Source organism: Nannospalax galili, unplaced genomic scaffold, assembly GCF_000622305.1.
Source record: "Nannospalax galili isolate Female #2095 unplaced genomic scaffold, S.galili_v1.0 scaffold300, whole genome shotgun sequence".
Taxonomy (NCBI): domain Eukaryota; kingdom Metazoa; phylum Chordata; class Mammalia; order Rodentia; family Spalacidae; genus Nannospalax; species Nannospalax galili.
In genome coordinates, this window is record NW_008347322.1 from 2611187 (window position 1) to 2635203 (window position 24017).

At 51.8% G+C, this 24017-nt stretch overlaps 1 protein-coding gene across 8 annotated transcripts in view; it reads right to left on the reverse strand.

Annotated features, from left to right (window-relative positions):
* Window positions 1-24017, reverse strand: part of Ntng2 (netrin G2) — a 71243-nt gene that overhangs the window by 41547 nt on the left and 5679 nt on the right. The gene's annotated exons all lie outside the window — the stretch shown is intronic.

The window sequence follows — 24017 nt, forward strand, 5'->3', positions numbered from 1 at the left end:
CAGGGATTCACATCTTGATGTCTGACAAACTCACAGGCAAGGTAGCAAAAAGAGGACCTTCCTGTGACTTCTGGTGCTGACCCTGCCTAGTGCTGTTGCCCTGAATGGGAAGAGTCTTGAGTGGCCCCGTGGCTCCATGACCGCAGAGGACAGGCCCAATGACTGGGGGAAAAGGTAGCGGGCTGCAGGGGCAGGAGGAGGCAGGCTGACTGCAGGTCAATCCCAGGCCGCAGAGAGCAGAAAGGCCACTCTGAGCCCAGGGGCTGAATGAGCCCTGCTTGCGCACCTGGATGTGAGAGCCGGAGGTCAGCTTGACCTGGGTGGGGTGCCCTCCTTGCCGTCCTTCCACTGCCTTGTCCTGTGTCAGGGGATGAACTGTATTCCCGCCAGTTCGTATATTGATGCCTTAACCCCTGGTACCTCTGAAGGTGGCTGTATTTTTAATTATTTTATGTGCACGAGTGTATGCACTTCATACACGTATGTGCACCATGTGCATGCCTGGTGCCTGAGGAGACCAGAAGAGGGCATTGGATCCTCTGGAACTGAACTAACAGATGGTTGCTAGCTGCCATGTGGGTGCTGGGAACTGAACTCGGGTCCTCTGCAAGAGCGTTCTTAACTGCTGAGCCATCTTTTTAGCTCCATGGTATTTTGAGACGGAAATTTAAAATGAAAGGGGCTACTGAGTTAAAGGAGGTCCTCAGATGGCTCTACTCCAGCCTGACTGGGGATTTCATAAGAGAAAAAGGACACACACAGAAACACCAGGGGAGGACAAAGAGCAAAAGGCCAGAAGAGACATGGGGGAGGCAGCCACAGAAAATGAGGCGCGAGGTCTCAGAAGGAATCACTCTAACACCTTGATTTTGAGCTGTGAGACACTCACTGAGCTCTTGCTGAAGCTCAGCTCGGAACAGCCTCATCCCGAGTGAGCCAAAGGGGAAGCAGGTGGAGGACCAGCTCAGCGGGGGCAGTAGCTCAGGGGGATGTACTGATCCTGAGTTTCCCAGGTGTCTCTCAGAGCCTCTGCCATAGCCTGGATTCCCACACTGCCTTGCCTAGCAAAGCTCCAAAAACTCCTGTCAGCCCAGTGTGGAAACCACGCCCTTCCCCAGACTGCCTGGTAATTTTTTTAGTGGTCCTCTATCTCATATTGAGTGTCCACATTCCTGTCATCTCCAGTTGCTGTGAGTCACCACACCTCATCTTTTCCCTGGCCCTTCTCCCGTGTCTCCGTGCTTTACCTCCCCGACAGCCTGCTATTGGTCTCTGGGCCAGGGAAGGGAGGGCTGTGGGACACAGAGGGTCTCTCAAAGCCACCAGCATCTTGGCCTGTCTGTCACTGGGAAGACAGATGCAGTGGCTTTGCCAGGGGCTCCAGCCTGATTGAGGACACCATGTCGTTCAACCTGCAGGTCCTGCCGGCCCCCACCCGGGCCCCCGGGAAGCAGATGGTCAGAAGCTAGTGAATCAGCTAGTATTTACCAGCCCCATGCAGGCTGCAGAGCCTGCTTCACCAGTCACCAGCACAGCAATAATCCCAGGCTGTGGTCAGTGCAATCCTCTCTTCACCGCTTCCCTCTTAAGGTCTTGAAATCCTGTATCACTAAAGCATCGGCTGTGTGTGTCCACGCTGAGCCTACATCCTCTCTGAGTACAAAACTGACTTGGATCCTGGTTTGCCTTCCCTCCCTCACCACGGAGAATTCCAAGGATGGATCTGGGGATGAAGCCCAGCTGGCCCCGCCCCCACCAAGTGGGACAGCTGAAGGCAGCAGGAGGCAGAATTGGCTTTACCAGCCTTCCAGGCCTTTAGGCTTCCAGATCAGATTAAGTGATAATGAAAACAGCCTAAATAAAGTGGCTTGACACAGGAGGCGGAAGTCAGGTGAGTTTTAGACACATTCCTAACCTTGTAGAAGGCACCCAAGCCCCCCCCCCACCACCGCCCACAACCCCTACTGACCGCTCCTCTGAGAATCCTGGGGAATCTGAGCCCAGCATCTCTGCAGTTTTTCCTATCTCCACACACGCCAAGCAAGTCACCTGGGAAGCAGCCAGTGCAACAAGCCTGGGCCAATAGTGTAGGGAACCTGGGTGGGGTGGGCACGAAAGGTCACTTGCAGACTGTCCAAGCAGCGGACACCTGGCAGGAGATAGTCTGGAGAGACCATTTCAGGCCCGGCTTGCACATCTGGGTCTCTAATGATTTTGATTTTCTGGAATCCGAGGCGAGGTAGTGAATGTCCTGGTCCAGGTGGAAAGCATGATGGGATGGGAATAGAACTGTTGGTGGGTAGAACATTTCTCATCTGGGGGAGGTCCGGCCACGTGAGCCTCCAGACCCCTAATCAAGAAGCCCTTGTGGTTCTCACCCATCACCAGAATTGGAACAGAGTCTCAGGAGAAGGACAGCTTCATACTTTCTGGGCTCAAAACCTAAATATTTTTTTGTTGGGATAAAATCTCAGTCACTGTTCACAACATGGGTGGTCTTGGTGACTTGCAAAGAAGCTTCCAAAGTAAGTCTGTGGCAAGATGAGGAATGAGTAAGAAGTTCCCTCTCAGCCACACATGAGCTCCCTAAGTCTGGGTGAGCCCTAGTTTCTTTGGGCTTGACGAGGTTCAGGACTTGTTACCTCTATTCCAAGCCGAAAGAATTTGAGAAACCCTATACAGGAAGGTCAGTCCTAGCCCTTCTTGACAGCAGGTTGTGAGGCCTTCACTGTGGAGAGGCCTCCCCGGGTCAAAGGAAAGGAATTCTTTAACTCTGAGGACACAGGATGACAGTGAAGAATCTGAGTATCCAGTCCTTACCAAGTTCCCTCCAGTTTAATACCCTCCACAGGCTTCTTATCCAATCACACTCCTCCATCAGTACCTTCTCCCTCACACCAAGCATAAAAACACACTGATTTGGGTGGACGAGATGGCTCAGTGTGTGAAAGGGTTTTCTGCACAAGATGATGTCCTGAGTTCAATCCCCAGAACCCACATAAAGGTGAAAAGGAGAGCACTGACTCCGTAAAATTGTCCTGTGACCTCCACACACACACACACACACACACACACACACACACACACACACCACTCACATACACACAATAACAGTAAATAAGATTTTTTTTAATTTATTTTGAAAATATACAGACTTACTCCAATCTTTGTGGTCTTTATTCGCCACCTCCTATGTCATGTAAAATTTACCCTGAATAGAAAATCTATGTGCTTTTCTTCCCTTCTCCCGTCCCTCTTTCCTCCGTCCCTTCCTTCCCTTCCTTTTGCCTTCTTGGCACTTGGCATGGATCCAGGGCCTTCTACACATTAGGCAAGTGCTCTTCTTCCTGTCCTGCATCCCCAGCCCCTAATCTCTCTTTTAAAAAATTAATTTTTGTTTTATGTGTATGAGTGTTTTGCCTGCATATATGTAGGTATACCATGTCTGTGCAATGCCTGCAGAGGCCAGAAGCAGGCATCAGATCCCCTGGAACTGGAGTTACAGATGGTTGTTAGCCACCATGTGGGTGCTGGGAACCGAACCCGGGTCCCCTGCGAGAGCAGCCAGTGTTCTTAACTGCTGAGTCATCTCTCAGCCTCCCTAATCTATCTATTTTATTTTATATTTTATTTTATTTTATTTATTTTATTTTATGTGTATGAGTATATTGCCTGCATGTTTGTGAGTGCACCTGTGTCATGCAATACCGCGGAGGTCAGAAGAGGGCTTCGGATTCCCCTGGAACTTGAATTAAGGACAGTTCATAGCCACCATGTGAGTGCTGGGAATCGAACCCGTGTCCTCTGCAAGAGTATCTTTAAAAAATGTAGTTAGGGTGCTAGAGAGATGGCTCAGTGGTTAAGAACACTGACTGTTCTTGCAGAAGACCTGGGTTCAAATCCCAGCACCCACATAGCAGCTAACAACGGTCTGTACTCCAGTTCCAGGGGATCCGACAGCCTCTTCTGTCCTCCGAGGGCATCGCACAGCATGGCTGCACTTACCTACATGCAGGCAATACACGTATACACATAAAATAAAAGTAATAAAATATTTTTAAAAAAATGTATTTACGGCTGGCCGTGGTGGTGCACGCCTTTAATCGCAGCACTTGGGAGGCAGAGGCAGGTGGATCTCTGTGAGCTCAAGGCCAGCCTGGTCTACATAATGAGTTCCAGGTCAGCTGAGGCTACAGGGAGACCCTGTCTCAAAAAGACCAGAAAAAAAAAGTATTTATTCATTTTTGTGTGTATAAGTGGTTTGCCTGCACGTACGTGTGTCCAATGCCCGTGAAGGTCCAGAAGAGGGCTTCAGACCCCCTAGAACTGGAGTTTCGGGTGGCTACAGCCACCACATAGGTGCTGGGAACTGAACCCAGGTCCTCTGCAAGAAGAGCTAGTGCTCTTAACTACTGAGCCATCTCTCCAGCCCCTAATATGTCTTTTTTGATAGAGGTCTCAGCCAGGAGTAGAGGCTGGGTGAGGAAAAGATACTGCCTGTCTAACACGCCTCAGCTTCTTAACTGGAGACTGAGCTCCCTGAGGAGCTCCCTGTGCATCTCCGTACCCCCTGTAGCCCCAGCCCCACCCCCCTCAGAGAACTCAGGCAATTTTGGTGGAATGAACAGAAGTCCAACAAGGCTGGAAGCACTGACTCCACAGGGTTTTGTGAAAGGACATTTGGTACCATGCGACAAGCGCCTTGCACGGTGTGTGCTCAGGGATGCTGGATGCAGGGAAGACAGTTGTCCCTGGACCTCAGTGTAGGCAGCACCCCCCTGCACATGCCCTGACCCAGCAGCACAGTGACCCTGCTGGATCCTGGAGTGCGGATTCCTTTTGTTTACATTTTGAAACCGAGAAGGATACAAATCAACTTCCCAAGGTCATGTGGCTCCAGGTTGGGGCCAGATGTCCAGCTTTGAGTCAAGTCAGGAAACTGCCGTTCACCCAAGAGGGAAAGGGCGTGGACGCCCCCAGTCCATGCCACACACTTGCAGACACGGCCCACCCCAGGAGGCAGATAGCCCATCTCTTTGCCACCCTGGTGTGTGGGCAGGCCCAGAACAGTTTAACAGCTGACAGATTCTTTTTGAACTTGGCTGCTGAGTTGTCAGCCTCACCGGGGGCTGGAGGGCGCTGCCATGTCCCAAGTGGGAGGAGGAGATTGTCAAAGAGTAGCCTGGGGCACAGGGTCCTGAGATGAGGGTGAAGGGGACCCTGGGGGTGAAGCAAAGGTGGGGGACGGAGAGTCAGAAAGGCGGCCAAGCTAGCCCCATTCTGCCCCCTTGGACTTGGGGAGAATCTGCTCTGATAGCCTAAATTCTTTGTGGCTGACATCCTAAATTCAGCTGGTTGGGATGATGGGCACAAAGCCATGCCCTCCTCTTCAATGGCAGGGAGAAAGCCGGGTGCTGGGGGAATTCGCCCTAACAAATGATTTCCTATTTCTTGGTAAGAAAAGTTGCAGCAGGGATGAATTATTAAAGAGCTGGAAATAGAGATTATGTTTGGTGCTGGTTCTAATTCAGGCTGCCCTGCATCCCAAGCTGCGTCCCGAGCTGCATCCCAAGCTGCTCCACCCCCACCCCTGGAGTTCCTCTCTCCAGCTTGCTTGCTCTCTTCATCCTTCTGTGGGTTCATTGATCCCATCCCTCTCCCTTTCGCCACCTCTAACTTCTTCCTCTGCTCCTTTTGGCTTCACTGGGAGCAGAGGCCCTGGTCAGCAGCAAGGTCACTCTCCCGGCTCTCTCAAATCAGCAGAAACCAACTCAGAGCAGCAGCCGTCCAGGGAGACATTTCTTGTTCTGTGGGGACAATTCTTCTATCTATCCCTGATCAATTATGCAGGCAGGAAAGGCAAGTTGCCCATGCTGGGCCTGGTCCTTAATCGTTTATCCTAGCAGAGAGCCATCCTGAGCTTCGGCGACTGGCCTCCACCCCGGACCCAGCCTCAGTGACCATGTCCTGAACAGAGGTTCGCCTTGGATCCAGAATCTCAGCTCCCAAGCCTGTCCTGGCCTTAGCCCCAGTCAGCAAAATGCACCTTGGTTCTTCAGCATACAAAGCAGCTCCCCACTCATTCTGGGTGCCCCAAACGGCTCAAGCAGAAAGAACATTTGGAGGCTTGTCATTTTAACCCTGTCCACCATTGTCCTCCTTCCAGAACTTTCTACATCCAGGAGAGTGGGGACCCTTACCACTGGGTATCATGAGAGCTGTATCCAGGTAGGGCTGTGGGCCCAAGGGAGGCGGGGAGCAGCAGCTGAGGTGCCAACCCTACACATCTGTTTAGAGATGATGATTTTAGCAGTGAGACAGAGGTCTCGGCTCCTTCATCGCTCTCCTCCCCAAAGACCCCATCAACGAGACCTCAAGAGGACCAGGGAACAGCAGGCTGTGAGTACAGTCAAGATGTCCAGGGCGGGTCTGTCAGGGGAAGGTGGAAAGCCAGACCCTGCTCAGGCTGGTATTGTCTACAGAGTCACAGCCCTAAGACTGGCTGACTTGCTTCATCAAGAGAGCAGCTGCAGGGAACAGGGGTGAGGGTTTGCCAAGGCACTGACTATGGGGAGGTTAATCTGTCCAGGAACTTGAAATCGTCTCTTTAAAAAAAAAAAACAAAAAAACGGCTCCATTCTGCTCTGCCCTGGGCATATGTGAATTCTTCCCACAGCCAGACTTCCAGGAATGCTTGGGGTGGGAAACTCTTTCCCAGTTCTGAAGCGTGCCTGGCACAGAGCCCTGTGGTCCCCACATGCAATGGATGCGCTCCAGCCCCTCAATATACCAACTAGCCATGTGTGGATCCTTGCCTTAGAAGAGGATGATTCCCCCTCATTTGTATACACCCAGGGACCGGGAGCTCACTACCACAAAGAACAGACATTGAAACTGGACTCTGTTCTTAGAAACCTGGGCGGCCTATTTTGGCACATGCTCCACAGTGCCTGTGTTCCAAGACACCTTTCCTGGTCCTGTTTTCTCTGGTTATGCTGTGGATACTTTCCGCTTCATTAGAAGACAGCGAGATGGTGAGCCCAAGCCTGCTTCCTCCCCATTTTTCTTTTGAGACAGGTTCTCACATACCCCAGTTGGCCTCAAACTCCCTCTAGAGCCAAGGATGACCTTGGATCCCTGATCCTCCTGCCTTTGCCTCTGCTGGGGTTACAGGAGTGGGCTACCATGCCCTGTGTATACAGTACAGGGGATGGAACCCAGGGTCTTGTGCATGTTAGCAACTGAGCTGCATCCCCAGGCCCCTCTCTGCCAACTGGGCCACATCCCCAGTTCCAAGCCTGCCCCTTTCTTCACCAGGAACTCTGCAATCCTCAAAGGCTTCCCTCCTGAACTTTGGAGTGCTCCATCCAGTGGCCCCTCCCCCTCAGCACCTGTCCTCATCTCTGCACTCACACTCGGAGTGGCTTGCCCTCCTTGCTAACCCCATTCCCCATTAGAGGCTGTGCTCACCACCTAAACAGCTCAACATTTTTACTTAATATTCTTTTAACAAGTAAATGAAAGGAAAGGAGGAGGGATGGGAAGAAGAAAGAAGGAAAGACAGAGGAGGGAGAGAGGGGAAGGGGTAGGGTCGGGGCAGGGAGATGAGGAAGCTGGTGGTAAAGTGCGTTATTGATTGGTGACTTAGAAAATGCTTAGAGGGTAGGAAAAACGTCCTGCTCTTTAAAAGCTTGTGCAAGGCATAAGCTAGATGCAGGCAGCCTTCCCAGAGAGGATCTACTCTGCTGACATGAATATTTCATCAGGGAGGGGGAACGAGGGCAGGGAGGGTTCCAGAACTGGGTGGGATAAGGGCAGGTCAGCAGGTCCCTGCACGTATCCCTAGGGCCTTTAGAGCCCTGACTACTCTACCTGCTGTGGCAGCTGCTCTAGGCTTGCTTGCTGAACAGCAGGACAATAGGACCTTGGCTGAGCCCTGGGACAGACACAGTCAAAGGCAAGGTTCCCATAGGGGAGTGATATACTTCAATCACCACTGACTGGCCACTTTGCCCCACGCCCTGTCCTGCCCCCACTGTAGACACCAGCAGCCCCTCAGCCTCCTGTCTTCAGCCCATCATTAACCCGGCATGAGGTGCCCAGAGGCCGGGCTTCCCACAGCCCGAGCCCTGGTCCCCAGTCCTTCCCATCTCTCCCCCACCCAGCTTGCCTCTCTCTGTTCTTCAACTTCTGCTTTCTTTTGGGGAGATAGATGTGCGTGTGTAAGTGTGTGCATGCCGGTGGGGGTCAGAGGACAACTTTGGGTGCTGTTCCTCAGGTACCTACCACTTTTTGTTGGAGACAGGGTCTCCTATTTCTGCCTCTCCAGAGTTAAGATTACAAGCACTCAGGTCCTTATGCTTAAGTGGCAAGTACTTTCTCCACTGAGCATCTCACCATCACCAGCTCCTGCTTCCTTTCTCAGGTCAGGGCACCTCTGACTAGAGGCTCCACCCAGTGGCAGGTGTCTGCCTAAGCATCTGTTCCTGAGGACATCTTCCTGGCATTGTTCCAGACACCTAGGTGACCATTTAAAAATTTATTCGTATTTATTTATTTTTATTTTATGTGTCTGAGTGTTTTGCCTGCATGTGTGTAAGTGCACCTGTGTAGTGCAAAGCCCACGAAGGCCAGAAGAAGGCATTGGATCCCCAGGAGCTGAAATTTTGGTGGTTAGCCGCCATGTGGATGCTGGGAATCGAACCCAGGCCCTCTGGAAGAGCATCCAGTGCTCCTAACCACTGAGCCATCTCCCCAGCATTTGATCACAGTTTTCCCAAGTGAAACCTTAGTCAATGGCATGTCTGTGTGACCTCCTCAGGGTGCACTGGGAAGACAGGGCAGAGCATGGCCCTTACAATGTGCTCAGGGCTGCAGAGCGACACCCCCCCAGTCCCTACTCTGGGCCCTCAGTGCTCAGAATGAAGTCTCAGGAACAGCATCCAAACAGGTGGGGATGCTCCATGCAAAGGACCACAGGGCATCTCCCTACAGCTTTCTGGGAGTTAAGAGAAGGTGTGGCAGAGGGAAGAGTAGGCAGTCAGGAGGTGGGACACTCCTAGCTGCACCTGGGCAGGTGCACGCTCCATGGGTGAAGCCGGGCGGGGTCGGGAGTGGTGAGACTGGCCATAAGATACCGTCCATCTATTCAGTCACTCACCCATTGGCTACTTATCAGCTGTTTGAGGCACTGCCGTGGAGAAGGAGGAGACCACACTGCCCTGGAGAAGGAGACCACGCTGCCCTGGAGAAGGCCACCACACTGCCCTGGAGGAGGAGACCACGCTGCCCTGGAGAAGGAGGCCACACTGCCCTGGAGGAGACCACACTGCCCTGGAGAAGGAGACCACGCTGCCCTGGAGAAGGAGACCACACTGCCCTGGAGAAGGAGACCACACTGCCCTGGAGAAGGAGACCACACTGCCCTGGAGAAGGAGACCACACTGCCCTGGAGAAGGAGACCACACTGCCCTGGAGAAGGAGACCACACTGCCCTGGAGAAGGAGACCACACTGCCCTGGAGAAGGAGACCACACTGCCCTGGAGAAGGAGACCACACTGCCCTGGAGAAGGAGACCACACTGCCCTGGAGAAGGAGACCACACTGCCCTGGAGAAGGAGACCACACTGCCCTGGAGAAGGAGACCACACTGCCCTGGAGAAGGAGACCACACTGCCCTGGAGAAGGAGACCACACTGCCCTGGAGAAGGAGACCACACTGCCCTGGAGAAGGAGACCACACTGCCCTGGAGAAGGAGACCACACTGCCCTGGAGAAGACCACACTGCCCTGGAGAAGACCACACTGCCCTGGAGGAGACCACACTGCCCTGTAGAAGGAGGAGACCACACTGCCCTGGAGAAGGAGACCACACTGCACTGGAGAAGGAGACCACACTGCACTGGAGAAGGAGACCACACTGCACTGGAGAAGGAGACCACACTGCACTGGAGAAGGAGACCACACTGCACTGGAGAAGGAGACCACACTGCACTGGAGAAGGAGACCACACTGCACTGGAGAAGGAGACCACACTGCACTGGAGAAGGAGACCACACTGCACTGGAGAAGGAGACCACACTGCACTGGAGAAGGAGACCACACTGCACTGGAGAAGGAGACCACACTGCACTGGAGAAGGAGACCACACTGCACTGGAGAAGGAGACCACACTGCACTGGAGAAGGAGACCACACTGCACTGGAGAAGGAGACCACACTGCACTGGAGAAGGAGACCACACTGCACTGGAGAAGGAGACCACACTGCCCTGGAGAAGGAGGCCACACTGCCCTGGAGAAGGAGGAGACCATGCTGCCCTGGAGAAGGAGACCGCACTGCCCTGGAGAAGGAGACTCAGACTTCGGCCACCAGGACAGACGGAAGAGCACTTCCCTGGAGAAGGAGACCACACTGCCCTGGAGAAGGAGACTCAGACTTCGGCCACCAGGACAGACGGAAGAGGGCATGTAGCAATATTCCTGGGCCTTAAGTCCTGAGATCTACTCCAGAGAGAAAGCAAACCAATCAAACAACCAGCCAACCAACCAAGCAACTAATCAACCAACAATAAACCAACCAACCAACGATCAATCAACCAAGAAACTATCAACCAACCAATCAGTCAATCAACTAACCAACTAGCCAGCCAACCAACCAAAACATGAACCAATCAACCAATCAACCAGCCAACCAACTGATCAACTAACCAGCTAAATTGATCATCCAACCAGCTGTAACAGTTCATCTAAATGAGGCCTTCTTCCTCAAGTCACTTAGGTCAGGTATTCTGTCACAGCAATAAGTAGCCAGTGCACCAACCAGAGTCCTGCGCTGGCCACTCAGGTATGAGGTTGAGTTTGGGAGGCTGGGATGGCTGATCAGAGACAGGCACCCGTGCTCCCAGGTCATCCCGCTGTCATCCTTATTTTACAGGTGCCTGGTGCTTGCTTCATACCACACTTTTGCTAACTCAGGCATGTGGATCTTTGCAGAGGCACCAGGACAGTTGCCTGTGGCTTGATCTCTGTAGAGGCACCCAGCCCTGTAGAGAATCTGACTGGGATGGAGGATGCCTGTGGTGGAGGGGCAGGCAAATGACGGCATCAGTGGATGTGTACAGGGTTGCAAGGAGCAGTGAGTTAGCACGTGTGCCTGTCCCAGAGCTAGTTGGGGCTCACAGAAGATAAGGCCAAAGGGGAGGCCACAGGCAGAGGGCAGTAGACAACTGGCACTTCTGGGAAGGCCAGCCTCTAGCCTCCTAGGAGGAGACCAGAAGAGTCAGAGTGTGACAGGTGAGAGACTGGAGGTACACTCCAAGACTAAGAGCCAGCACCCAGTCCCCAAAGCCAGCCTAGGCATGGGCACAGCCCAGTCAGAAAGAAGCCCTCTGAGAGCTGAGGGAGATGTGGGGTTCTCTGCCACTCTGGTCTCTGAAGTATAGAAACCCGGATGCTCAAGACTGGAGCAATGGAGGGCAGTCCCAGGAAAGACTTCCACCCATCAGTGGTTCTCAAGCTTGGCTGTGTAGCCCAACTAATGGAGTTTTTACAAATCTGGACTCTGGGCGCACCCAGAGTGTGCTGTGGCTGGGCTGGTATACAACATGGGTGTGGGGGTTTGTGATAAGCTTTCTAGGAGTCCCCACAAAGTATACTGAGAACCCCTAGTGGGCAAAGGGCCTGGCACAGCAAAGAGAGCTGGCTGCTGGTTCCTGCCTGCTCTGTTTCTTCTGGTCATTGTTACCCACATGCGGTTGGGACTTTTGAGATCGTTCCAAGGGTGAAGAGATAGGGGAGGGGCAGATGGAGGAGAGTACTCTCCTCTTCCCACTGAAGAGACACACTCACCCACCCCATAGTGGAGGTGGTTACCCTTTTAGGCCCCAGGGGTACCCATGCCCACTGCACAGATCCCTGGGACTTTCCTGGGCATTAGACTGCTTATGACTCGTCAAGAACTTCCAGAGTGACAACACTGGCGAGGCCACTGCCTTCAGACTCGAGATGGTAGGACGGATTCCCAGGAACCCTGGGTGAGCAGGCAGGCAGGATTGCCCAGTGCCAGGCAGTCAGGCCTGGAATGCCCCTCAAAACTCAGCCACTCCCTGCATCCTCTATTTTTAGGTTCGTTACTGTCCACTGTTGGGTATAATTTCACCAGTTCCTCCCAGAAGGATAGCTCAGGTTCCCCCAGGCGAGGCCACCTCATCTTCCCTGAAGCTGGTGCGTGGGAGAATGCATACTTCCAAATCAATGCAAAACAAGCGAGTTATTAAATGAGTGGATTAGCAGGCTCCAAGGCTCCATCACAGCTCAAAGAACAGGGGGCGGGAAAATGTAGCCTCACTCCTCCCCAGCCTCCTTCCTCAGGGGCCGATGGGGACTTGCCCAGCACACATGGTTGCATGTACACACACACACACATACAACACATATGACAGCTGCCTCCATCTCCCAGGCATCTTCTGAGATGCTCAGAGAAACTCCCATCAGCAGTTATAGCCTGGGTAGTAGCTGTCTGGGCAGATCAGGGTGCTAGAAGCTAAGTGAGCACGGGCAAGTGGTTTAACCTCTCTGAATCCGAGATTGCTCATATTCAAAATGGGATACTAATATAAACTCAGCCGTATGCGTTCTGTGTGAATTCAGTGAACTAGTTTATGTTAAGGGCTTAGTATATACCTGGCAGTCAATAAATGTTGCTCTGAGGAGACAGAGGATGTGGAATCAAGATCTTCAGACAGCAGGACTAGTTTGTAGCAAGAAGATACACCCTGACCCTCTTGGACTGGACCGTCAGCCCCTGGGGTCCACAGGTGGACTCTGGGCTGTGTGGGAAATGCACAGAAGTTTGCGATCTTGCATTTGTCTGTATTCAGATAAGCATTTCACACAGGCCTGAGTGTTCTAGGAACACCGCAGATTCACAAAGGATTTTGTGGCCCTGAAAGTTAGGAGCCCCTGCCCTGGGATTTTCTTGCTGAGGTAGGCATTAGCCTCCTGCCTTTGGTCTCCCCTCCGTCTTCTCCTGTGCCTGCTCTGTACCTTCCCCTGTTCTCTCTCTGTCTGCCTGTAAGCAGGCCTTACAGGAAGTGAGGAATGCAGGGGAACTCGGAAGTTCACACCCAGACCTCCTCCTTTGCTCTTCCTGCTCTGGAGAAGGTGGAAGAGTGGCCCAGCTGTTGCAGAAGGGAAATCTGTCCCAAGGAGCCAGCCCAGCACAGTTCCAGGATTGGGGGGTGACAGGGGGAGAGACAAGGTGCCCACTCCTCCTGTACTGCTGGCTTCTCCGCCTGCTAACACCTGCCTTTGTCTGCTCTTCATCCCTGAGAAGGAGGGGACTCTCCAGGAACCTCAGCCCTCCTCCGTGGACACCCCTCTCTACACTCACCTCTCTCTGGCCTCGTCATCACCTTTGGCCAGCAGCCAACCCAGTGGAGGGGCTGTGCAGGGTCTTAGTTCATTTCCGTTTATTTCCCTGGGTGGTACTTGCAGTCCAGTGGACAAATAACTTGGTGGCAGGAAGGAGATGGAATGGGGCTGAGGAGGCCGGAAGTGTCCACAGGGCCTCAAGACAAACATTGATGGCTCTTCTACACAGGCGGGATGGCTCTAGGTGACCTCCCATCCAGGTCTAGATCAGGCTATCCATAGAGGTGGAGAGCTCAATTTCAGGCCCTTGCTACAAGCCAGGCCCCTCTGTGGCCACCCAGTGTCACGAGAGCCATTCAGATTTGTGCTGTAGAATAATGCTGGGGGAGACAGAGGGCAAAGCCCTGGGGAGGATCCTGGCTTTGGCTTGCAGACTTGGGTAAGTATCTCCAACTTTCCGAGCCTCTGTTTCTTCATCTGTGCAACAGCCTTATTGAGAATAAAAGGCTACACACATTAAGTGTGCGAATGGATAGGACACGCGGTCTCCTGGGAGACATGCCAGTGTGTGGAAAGAAAGGGTGAGCTCCCCGGGCTCCTACTCTCAGGTCATGCGTGTTCCCACCACCACCTTACCTTGCCTCAGTCCCAGACCTCACACTGTCATGGTACCATCACAGAAGAACTGTGGCAGGCAGGGGTAAGGATGGGATTGCTCGGTCCCCTCTGGCCTTTGAGATCTAGCTCAGAGTGTTCCTTTGGTGACAGAGGTGACAGCCCGAGAGCCAGGGAATGAGCACATTAACCCTGACAATTCTACATGAGCAGCTCTGGACCCCAGGCCACGAAGAGGGCAACCTCCAGCCCTTGGCTTATGTCCCTCAGTTTGTGTCACCATGTGAGATCAAATCCAGTGAGTACGAGGATGGAGGCCTGGGATGGAACACATGTGGGGCTTGGACTCCATCAGGAGCCTAGGACTTGCTAGGGGTAAGGTGGGTCTCAGAGACCTGAGACAAGGCCAGAGGGACGCCAGAGGTCAGCGTCCAGGCACCTGCTTTCCCCTGAGTGGTTAGCTCCACTGCAGTGCACTTATAGACATCGGGGTTCCTCTGGCCTTAGACGGTCTCTGTGTAACTCCTCCTAAGTTACATCCTCTATTTGAGATGGAGGGAATGGTTGTAGTCTGTGTTTATTTAGCATCTACTATACAGCAGCCCCTGGATGGCAATGGTACCTGGCTGAGTAGGCAGAAGGGAAGCTGGAGAGTTGACAGGAGACCAGAGAGATGGCACAGCATCTCTGCCCACCTGAGGCCCCTCTTCTGAGAGTCAATCAATATTTTGGCCTAAAAGACACATTAGGGAATGGAGAACTGGCAGGAGGGGGCGCTGGTGAGTGTATGGTGTGGCTCCTGAGCCCTCAGCTCCCACCAAGGCCCAGCTGGGGTCCGACACCACCTGGTGCCGGAGTCTTGTTTCCTTGTTTATAAAATGGGTATAACAGAGTAACAGTCATTTCTCCCATGCAGGAGAACCTTCCCTTGGGAAGGTTGGACAAAGTTCTGGTCTAAGTTCCATGCTCAGAGCTTCAAAGGAATCAGTTTGAGAGTTCAGAAATAAATGCACACGCACATAGTCAAATGACATTCCACAAAGATTTCAGGAACAGCTACAGGGGGATAGACCAGACCCTTCAGCAAAAGTGCTGGAACGCTGGAGAGCTCCATGAGAAATGATGGAATTGGCCCTCAACCTCACACAATATGCAAAAGGGAACTCCAGGGGATCAAAGATCTAAATGTAAGAACTAAAACTACAAAAGTCTTAGAAGAAAACACAGGGGTAAATACATATGGATCTAGCGACAGTTTCTTAGGCTACAAAAGAAAAAAATTAAATTGTGTCTTATTAAAATTAAAATTTAGGGCTGGAGAGATGGCTCAACAGTTAAGAGCACTGGCTGCTCTTGCAGAGGACCTGGGTTTGGTTTCTAACACCCACATGGTGGCTAACAACTGTCAGTAACCTTAGTTTTAGGAGACCTGATACCCTCTTCTGGCCTCTGTGGGCACTGCACAAACATGGTACACGTTTGTACATATATGCAGGCAAAATATATATATATATACACACACACATAAAGATTTTTTAAAGTATTGTGCATCAAAAGACACAAATAAGAGAGTGAAAAGACAATCCACAGTATTTTCAAATATATATGTGATAAGCAACTGGTATCCAGAATATATAAAGAGCCCATACCACTCAACAAGAGACAACCCAATTAAATGATGGACAAAGGACCTGAACAGAATGTTCTCCACAGAATAAATGGCCAAAAGGTTTATGAGAAGATGCTTAACAGAAATGCACATGAAGACTGCCATGAGACTCTGTTTCATATTGATCAGAAAGTCAGTCCAGAGAGAGAGAAAGCAGACTTGTGGCTGGCAGGGTCAAGAGGGCTGAGGAGGGACTGTCCAATCACACAGGTTTCCATACAGAGTGATGGGGCTGTCTTGGAACCAGGCCTAGGCTTTGACCACACCACACTGTAGATGTGTTAAATGCCACTACGTTGCATACTTTAAATTGTTAGAAGAAAATTGTATGTGTGTGTGTATATATATATATATATATATGTTTCCATGTTAAAATTTTTATATTTATTATTTATTTTATTTATTATTTTTATCTTATATGTATGAGTGTATTGCCTGCATGTATATAAGTGCACCCATCATGCAATGCCTGAGGAGGTCAGAAGAAGGCATCAAATCCCCTGGAACTGGAGTTACAGATGGTTGTTAGCCACCACGTGAGCACTGGAATTTGAACTCAGATCTTCTGCAAGAGCAGTCAGTGTTCTTAACTGCTGAGCCATCACTCCAGTCCTTATTTATTATTTTTATTTTTATTTTATGTGTATGAGTGTATTGCCTGCATGTATGTAAGTGCAGCTGTGTCATGCAATGCCCACGGAAGTCAGAGGAGGGCATCAGATCACCTGGAACTGGAACTATGGATGGATGTTAGCTGCCATGTGGGTGCTGGGACTCAAACCTGGGTCCTCTGCAAGGGCAACTGCTGAGTCACCTCTCCAGGCTCATGTTAAAATTTTTCTAAAAAAAATAAATTCTGAGTTAGCTCAGCAGGTAAAGGCACTTGCCATGAAGCCTGATGAGCCAACTTCCATCCCCAGGACCCACATGGGGGAAGGGATGAACTGATTCCTGAAAGTCGTTCTCTGACCCTCATAGGCTGTGGTGTTCTTGCCCCTCCCTCATAATAAAATGTAATAAAAATGTTTCTTAAAATTCTAAGGGGTTAATTTTATCTCAACTAAAAAGTTGTTTAGGAGCCAGGCGTGGTAGTGCACACCTTTAATCCTAGCATTTGGGAGGCAGAAGTGGGTGGATCTCACAGAGATTGAGGTCAAAACTTGGTCTACACAGCCAGCTGGGATTACAGGGAGATCCTGTCTTGACTGAAAAAAATAAAAGTGGTTGAGAGCTGGGGATGTGGCTCAGTTGGTAGAGTATCTGCCCAACATACATAAAACCCTGGGTTGGATCCCCAGCACCATATAAACCAGGCGTGGTGGCACATACCTGTAATCCTAGCACTGGGGAGGTAGAGGCAGGAGGATCAGGAGTTCAAGGTCATCCTTGGCTACATAAGAATTTGTCTCAAAAAAAGCTATACTTTTTTCAATAATGCCCAGGTCTGGGCCATGCCCGGGTGGACATGGGGAAACCCTCCTTCTGTGCTGGGTTCTCTTGTTTGTTTGTGACCAGCTGAGGTTCCCCCAACCACCCAAGAGCACCAAATAAATGGGTTAATCTAGCAAACATCATTGTTGCAAAGTTGGGGAAACTGAGGCTAAGAGGCTTGACCCTGGTCTTCTTGGCCCCCATTTCCCCAATCTGTTCTCTCTGGCTCACTGTCCCCCTCTGCAGTGGGTGTGTGCTTGTGGAATTAGAAACCCCTTTTCCTGACCCATGCACGTCACACCACAGCAGGGGAACTAGCTCTGCCTTAGCTACCACTTCCATCGTCATGGGCCCTGGTCAGGCTAGAGGCAAGTGAGCCTCGCCAGTCTGTGTATGGAGAACAGCTGTGCAGTTCATCCCCTTCCTGGGACAGCCAAGGCTGGAAGGTGAGGTGCAGGGCCCCTCTATCTGGCCCAGGGCCCAGGGCTCCTGTGCCGCTGGCTGTCGCCTCTGCTCTGGTCCTCCTCCTGCTCATCCCCCTCCCTAGAGCCCTAATCTCTATCAATCTAGAGAGCAGATAGGAGCCAGGCAGAGTCAGGGTGGCTCCCTTAGAAGACTCACGGAGCCCACTGGATACCATCTGTCAAGCAGCACAGAGATGTTAAGTGTCCCCTGGCTGTGGGGTTCCCATAGCGGAGTAGCAGGAGGGGGAGCTTGCTTTCCACCACCACCAGCTCTCCTGTCTCCTGTGTTTCTGTGGTCATCACTCCTTCTGCCTGGAGCTTCTGACCTTGGAATCTTCCAAACCTTCCGGCTCCGACCTCCACCCCTGCAACCTCACTGTGCACATGGCTCGTCATACACGATTCCCGTGCACATTGCCTGGAGGGTTGTCTTCTGCCTATTGTTTCTATTTACTCAGTTTGCCCCTCGAGATAAATTCTAGAATGGCGCTATCCTTTCCCTTCCCTGGGTGGTCCTCCACTGCGGGCACCTCACACCTTGCCTCATTTCATTCGTACAGACATCCTCCGACGCTTGAAAATATCGCCCCTATTTTCAGATGAGAAAACTGAGGCTTGGAGTTACGAGGGACTTATCTAAAGTCTCACAACCAGAAGGGATAGGACGCACATGAGTCTCCTCCCATCTGCCCACTGCAAAGCGAGCGCAGGAGAGTCTGCCTGTCAGTCTGTCCATCCACTGCCCACCTCACCTGAAGCACTAACCCTTAAAGGAATGCACAAGAGGAAACTCTTTATAAAAATTATTTGCTTTCTCATTTATTTTAAGTGTACGAATGTTTGTCTGCCTGCATGTGAGTGCACTGTATGTGTGCAATGCCCAAGGAGGCCAGAAGAGGGTATTGGATCCCCTGCAACTGGAGTTACAGACAGTTGTTAGACACCATGTGGGTGCTGGGAACCAAACTCCGTACTCTGCAAAAGCAACCCGTGCTCTTAACCCTGAGCCATCTCTCCAGCCCCACAAAAGGAAACTTAAACCAGAGTGGGGGCTGGGTATGTGGCTTAGTTAGTAGAGGGCTCACCTAGCACGCACAAAGTCCTGAGTTTGATCCCCAGCATGGTATAAACTGGGTGTAGTGGCACATGCCTCTAATGTTAGCACTCGAGAGATAGAGACAGGAGGATCAGCAGTTCAAGGTCATTCTCAGTTACCTAAGTTCAAGGCCAGCATGGACTACATGAGACGCTGTCTCAAAAAATAATTATCCCCCCTCCCCCGGCAAGACTCAAGGATCATTGTGAAGAGGGAGTAGAAAGATTGTAAGAGCCAGAGGTGGTGACCGTAAGGAAACAGTTTTCCAGGCAGCTGGTCAGTCACTTATATGAGTTCACAGCAGTGGTGACAGCATGCATAAGTCCCATGCAAGCTCAAACCAGAAAAAAAATCACAGCATAGATACAAGGAAGTGGTTAAGAAGCTCCAAACCCACCTAAGGAAATTGTGTCAACAGATGGCTGCTGGGAGGAGCAGACAGTGTCTTTCAAGTGTGGACACACGGCAGGGTAACCAGGCTCCAGTGGATGGACCCACACTGAAGGACGTTTGAAGACATGTTAGAGTCCATAGGCCTTATTATATATAACAGAGTACATTAAACTGGGTGGGGGCAATGAGAGACGGGGACTTAAATACCTATTATCAAATTATACTGTATGATAATCACAAAAATTCAATAAAAAAATAAATTAATCAGGCGTGGTGGCGCATGCCTTCAATCCCGGCACTCGGGAGGCAGAAGCAGGCAGATCTCTGTGAGTTCAAGGCCAGCCTGGTCTACCTAGTGAGTTCCAGGTCAGCCAAGGCTACACAATGAGACCTTGTCTCAAACATAAACAAATGAATAAATAAAAATCAAAATCAGTGCATGGATGAAGAGGGAGGTGAGCCCAGGAAGGTGGCAGCCCAGCATCTCCAAGTCTCAGGGACACCGGGAAGACGTCCCTTCTGGCCCCTTCTGTGTCCCCACTGCTTTCCAGTTAGACTGCACCTGCCCTCCTCAGAGTGTCTGAACTCAACGCGTCACATCAGAGAAGCCAGAAACACAACACTATGTGGATGGGCCTGGCAGCTGTGACAGCACCACCCCATCCTCTCCTGTATGTCCCCAGCAGGAGACTCCTGTGCATCAAGATGTCAACCAGGGATCTATTCTTGTCCTTGGCTGAGCCCTGCCTCAGGCATTTCCAGAGAGCCAGGGACTGTGACTAAGGGCCTCAAGTCACTGCAACTGAGTTAAACACAGAACTGGGTAAACCCTCCGGCTTTAGTGCATGGCTAATCCCAGGGTGGTGGGGAGTGGGGATGCAGTTGTCCTGGGTCCTGATCAGAGCCCTGGGTCTTCTTCAAGGCTCAGCACTAACCCCCCCCTCCTCCTCCCCCTCCTCCTCCTCCAAGAAGCCTTCCTGGACCACAGCATCCTTCTTCCCCTCCATCATTTGCTCAGCAATTGCATCTTGGGCACGAAGACAAGGAGGAGCCCAGGCCACAAAGATAAATGAGCCAGACCTGTCTTGCTGACTTTTAGGCATTCATAGTTCAAGGGGGAGGAACACCTGCAGGTACAGAACTGACACCAAGAGCCACCATGAACTGAGTGTCTATGTCAGGCACTGCGCACATGACAGCGCCCTGGGAGCGGGCTTGTCATGGCCCCAACTTCAGGAAACAAGGTTAAGTCTTACTCTGAAGGTCACACAGCATGGACCTGCAAGCTGGAGACTCTGGAGATTCCCCAGAGGACAAGTTTGATGTTCACCTATTTCAAAAGTGGAGAAAGCAGGATGATCAAGACTAGATGTTTGTGAACAGTCAGACCTCACACTGGATTGCAATGTCAGTTCTGAATAAGCAGCTGAAGGCGGTAAGGCACATTTCCTTTTCCAGGAAGGTGGTAAAGTAGCTAAGGCAGGTGTGCTCTTAGATTGGAAAACTGAGGCTTGGAGAATGTGTCTGTGAAGACAGGGTCTCACACAGCCCAGTCTGGCCTTGAACTTGCCATGTAGCTAAGGATGACCTTGAATTTCTGATCCTCCTTCGTCCACTTCCCTAGTGCTGAGACAACAGATATGTACCACCATGCCCAGTCTATGTGGTGCTGGGGATAGAACCCTGGACTTTGTGTGGGCTAGGCAAGCACTCTACCTGCTGAGCCACATCCACAGTCTGGTTCACATCATTCCAGATCATGGACCACAAGAGGCAAAGCCAGGATGTGGATGCACATCTTACAGCTCTGGGACTATAGTTCTCACCAGAATAGGGCTCTGTTCCCCACTGGAAGCATCTACTAAGTCTTACACAGATTGAAATGCAAGTTCCAGTCTTGGTAAGGTCCACTCTGCGTTTGGAGACCCCAGTGCCTGACCCTGTACTTCTCCCCCTGGATCCCTCCTGCTCAGCTTTCTTCCCAGGACAGCTGTTGTTATTCCCCTTAAGCTTCAGAGACCCTGAGGGAACTGCAGGCCTTCTGTGTCTTCACAATAGGCTTCCCTACCTTCCCTACCGTGGGCCGGCCTGCGTCCACATGCCCTGCAGCCTGGCTCAGTAGCTCTGGGGCAGGGCCTGAGACTCCAAATTTCTAGCAAACTAAGGATGATGCTTGGGGTCCAGGGACCACACTCTTGTCAGAAAGCGGCAAGAAAGCTGGGCATGCTCAGCCTCTGCTGCCTCAACACCTCTGTCCTAAGTCTCAAGTGGTCAGTTCTGTCCCCAAGGCACAGAGAAAGGACTGCCACCTTGCTTTCGTGGGTAGCACTGGCAGCTGGCAGGAGGCAGTAAGACTGCCCGCCCGGACCCTGGTGTGCTTCCGGAGGTGTCCCGGGAGCCACAGCTGTCCTCCCTGTGAGGAGGAGAGAAGCCCTTTTCTGCTGCCCTTCCCCTGTCCTCCTCTTCCTCTTCCTCCTCCTCTGGGGGCTTCCTCTGTGCCCTCATTGAAATTTTGCCCTTGCCCAAGAATCCTCGGCCGAGAGAGCTCATCCCTATTAATTTTCCTTGTGCATTTAGAGCCAATAGGTTTTTATTTATTCATTTATCTTGCCTTTCACCTCCCTCCCCTTCCTCACTAAGCTGGAATTTACAATTCAGTTCTCTAGAGGCCTTGCTGAAGGACAGGAATCTGGGAGAGTGGGGGTCCTTGGCTCCCCTGATACTCTCTGGGTGCTCTGGTTGGCTGGGTGCTGGGACAGGCAGGCCCACATCTGTCGTTAGCAGGAGGGTTGCCAGGGAGCAGGGATGAGCTAACCTTGGCAGGACTTGCAGGACCGAGAGGGCAGTGGGTGGTCTGGATGCCATTAGAGCTCCCCCTGGTGGCTGGCTAGCTACACCTGCCCCTACTAAAGGTGGTTAAACTCCTTAAGCATGCATCCACCACAGGCCGCCTACAGACAAGAAATGCAGACTGTGATGCGGTCAAGTTGGAGAGAAACAGAGTACTCCAGGGAAGCAGAGAAACCCAGGAAGCCACAGAGAGAGAAGTAACAATGGTGATGTAAGCTAATTATGGCCACTGCACACCAAGTGGCTCCCACGTGCCAGCCTGTACCTGGCCTGGCTGCCTTCCCGCTAGTGTGACACGCCTATGTTATTGTCCTTACGGTGACTCAGAGAGGGGAGACCATGCCCCCTGGTGGGTAAGCATGTGCTCTGGCCACAGACAAACTCCTGGTTTGCTTTCTAAGCTCCTTGACCTTGGAGGGCCTTAGGCAATCTTTCTAATCGTTAAAAAAGGATTAGACTGGGTCTTACCTCAGGTCACCCTCAAGATAGTTCAAGGAGGCATGCCCAGGCAGGAGGAATGTTAGTAAACAGCGGCATTGATGTTTAATCCAAACTGGGTATGATGCCCACCTCCCTAGAGAAGCCAGCTACCCTGAAGAAGGTTGCCCTCTGCCTGTCCCGGCAGCACCCTCATCCTTCTTGGACATTTGTAATCAAAGGCAAAGTCGAATCAGCCTGTCATGAAATATTTAAGTCCATCAAACAGCTGTCTAGTGTCTGAGGCCTCAGTCATTTGGGGGGACCTTTCTTTCCATCTTTCAGGAGACAGGAAGGGGTGGAGGAAGAGAACCCCAAAGTTCAGCTAGCATCAGGACCCAGAGGGGTGACCAGCTCTCCAGATAGCTGCTCTGGGTCCTGAGGTGTAGACGGGGCGACAGTCCAGACCTCAGGCATTTCCTGGCCAGCTTTGGCCAGGAGAGGGCCCCAGACTTACCTCTAGTGGTCATTTGCAGCCCCTAAGTCCTTGACTGGAAGCTGGCTCAGGTCCCCGACCCCAGCACAGTGAGGCAACAATTAATATTTAAAAGTCACAAATCCTGTTGAGACTCTAACAGCCCGGGGTGTGTGTGACTGCAGCAGAAGAGGGTTTAGTCTAGCCTCAGTCCTGACTTTTGGGGCCTTGTCTATCTTGAGCCTGGTCCTGATCCCCAGCTTAACAATGTCCACACACCATCCAGCCTTGGCTCTCTGCCCTAAGCTGTCTTCTTCTCTCTTCCTCCCTCCCTCTCCCCCTTCTCCTAGCTGGCCCAGGCCCAGCCACCACCCACAGTGACAGCCTTATCATCAGTGACAAGCCCAAGTGGGAATCTACCTTCCCAAGCTGGCTGCTCTGTGCTGTGACTGAAGCGGCCCCAAGGGATTCAGACATCCTCAGGAGCCCAGGCTGGGGACACCAGGTTGGCTATGCTATAAGCTCAGGGACCTGGCAGCTTCCCCCAAGGATACTCAGAGGTACCGGCCACCTGCAGGGTGATGCTAGGCCCCTCCTGCCTGCTCCCCTGCAGCTTGTCTGCTCTGCCCAGCCTCTGCCAGGGACAAGCCTGCCGAATGTTACCCAGCCAGCATAGATCAGCAACTCTGGAGTGCGACTCCCAGCTTCATCACTTTCTGATGTATGACCTTGGCCAAAGGCCTTCACCCCTCCCGTCTCAATTTTCCCATCTGTTGGACTGGAATGACAAAAGCACACATGTGGGGCACTTACTCTGTGTCTGGTCCGATTTTGAACAACACACATACATTCATTGAACCATTGATCCCTCACAACCATCCCGAGTGTGTGCTGCTAGCGTGCCCATTCTATAGGTGACAGAGCAGAAACCCAGAGATGCTGGTCTGAGCCACTACTCCCAACCCCCATCATTCTTTGTCCAACATAGGCTCAGCCTGGCAGAGCCCAGAGGAAAGCCCCATGGAAAAAACCCCGAGCTCTCAGCCCCACACTTCAGAAGCCTGGTCAGACTGTCATTATGACCACCTTGTTAACAGCACTTGAGTGCTGAAACTCTCTGGGGCTCCAAGATCCTTCCCATCTCTAACTAGGAGCTTAGGTGATGAAGCCTGAGTATCTGTTTGACTATGGGATGGAACTGGTCAGGATGCTGGTCACACTACCTGTCCAGCCT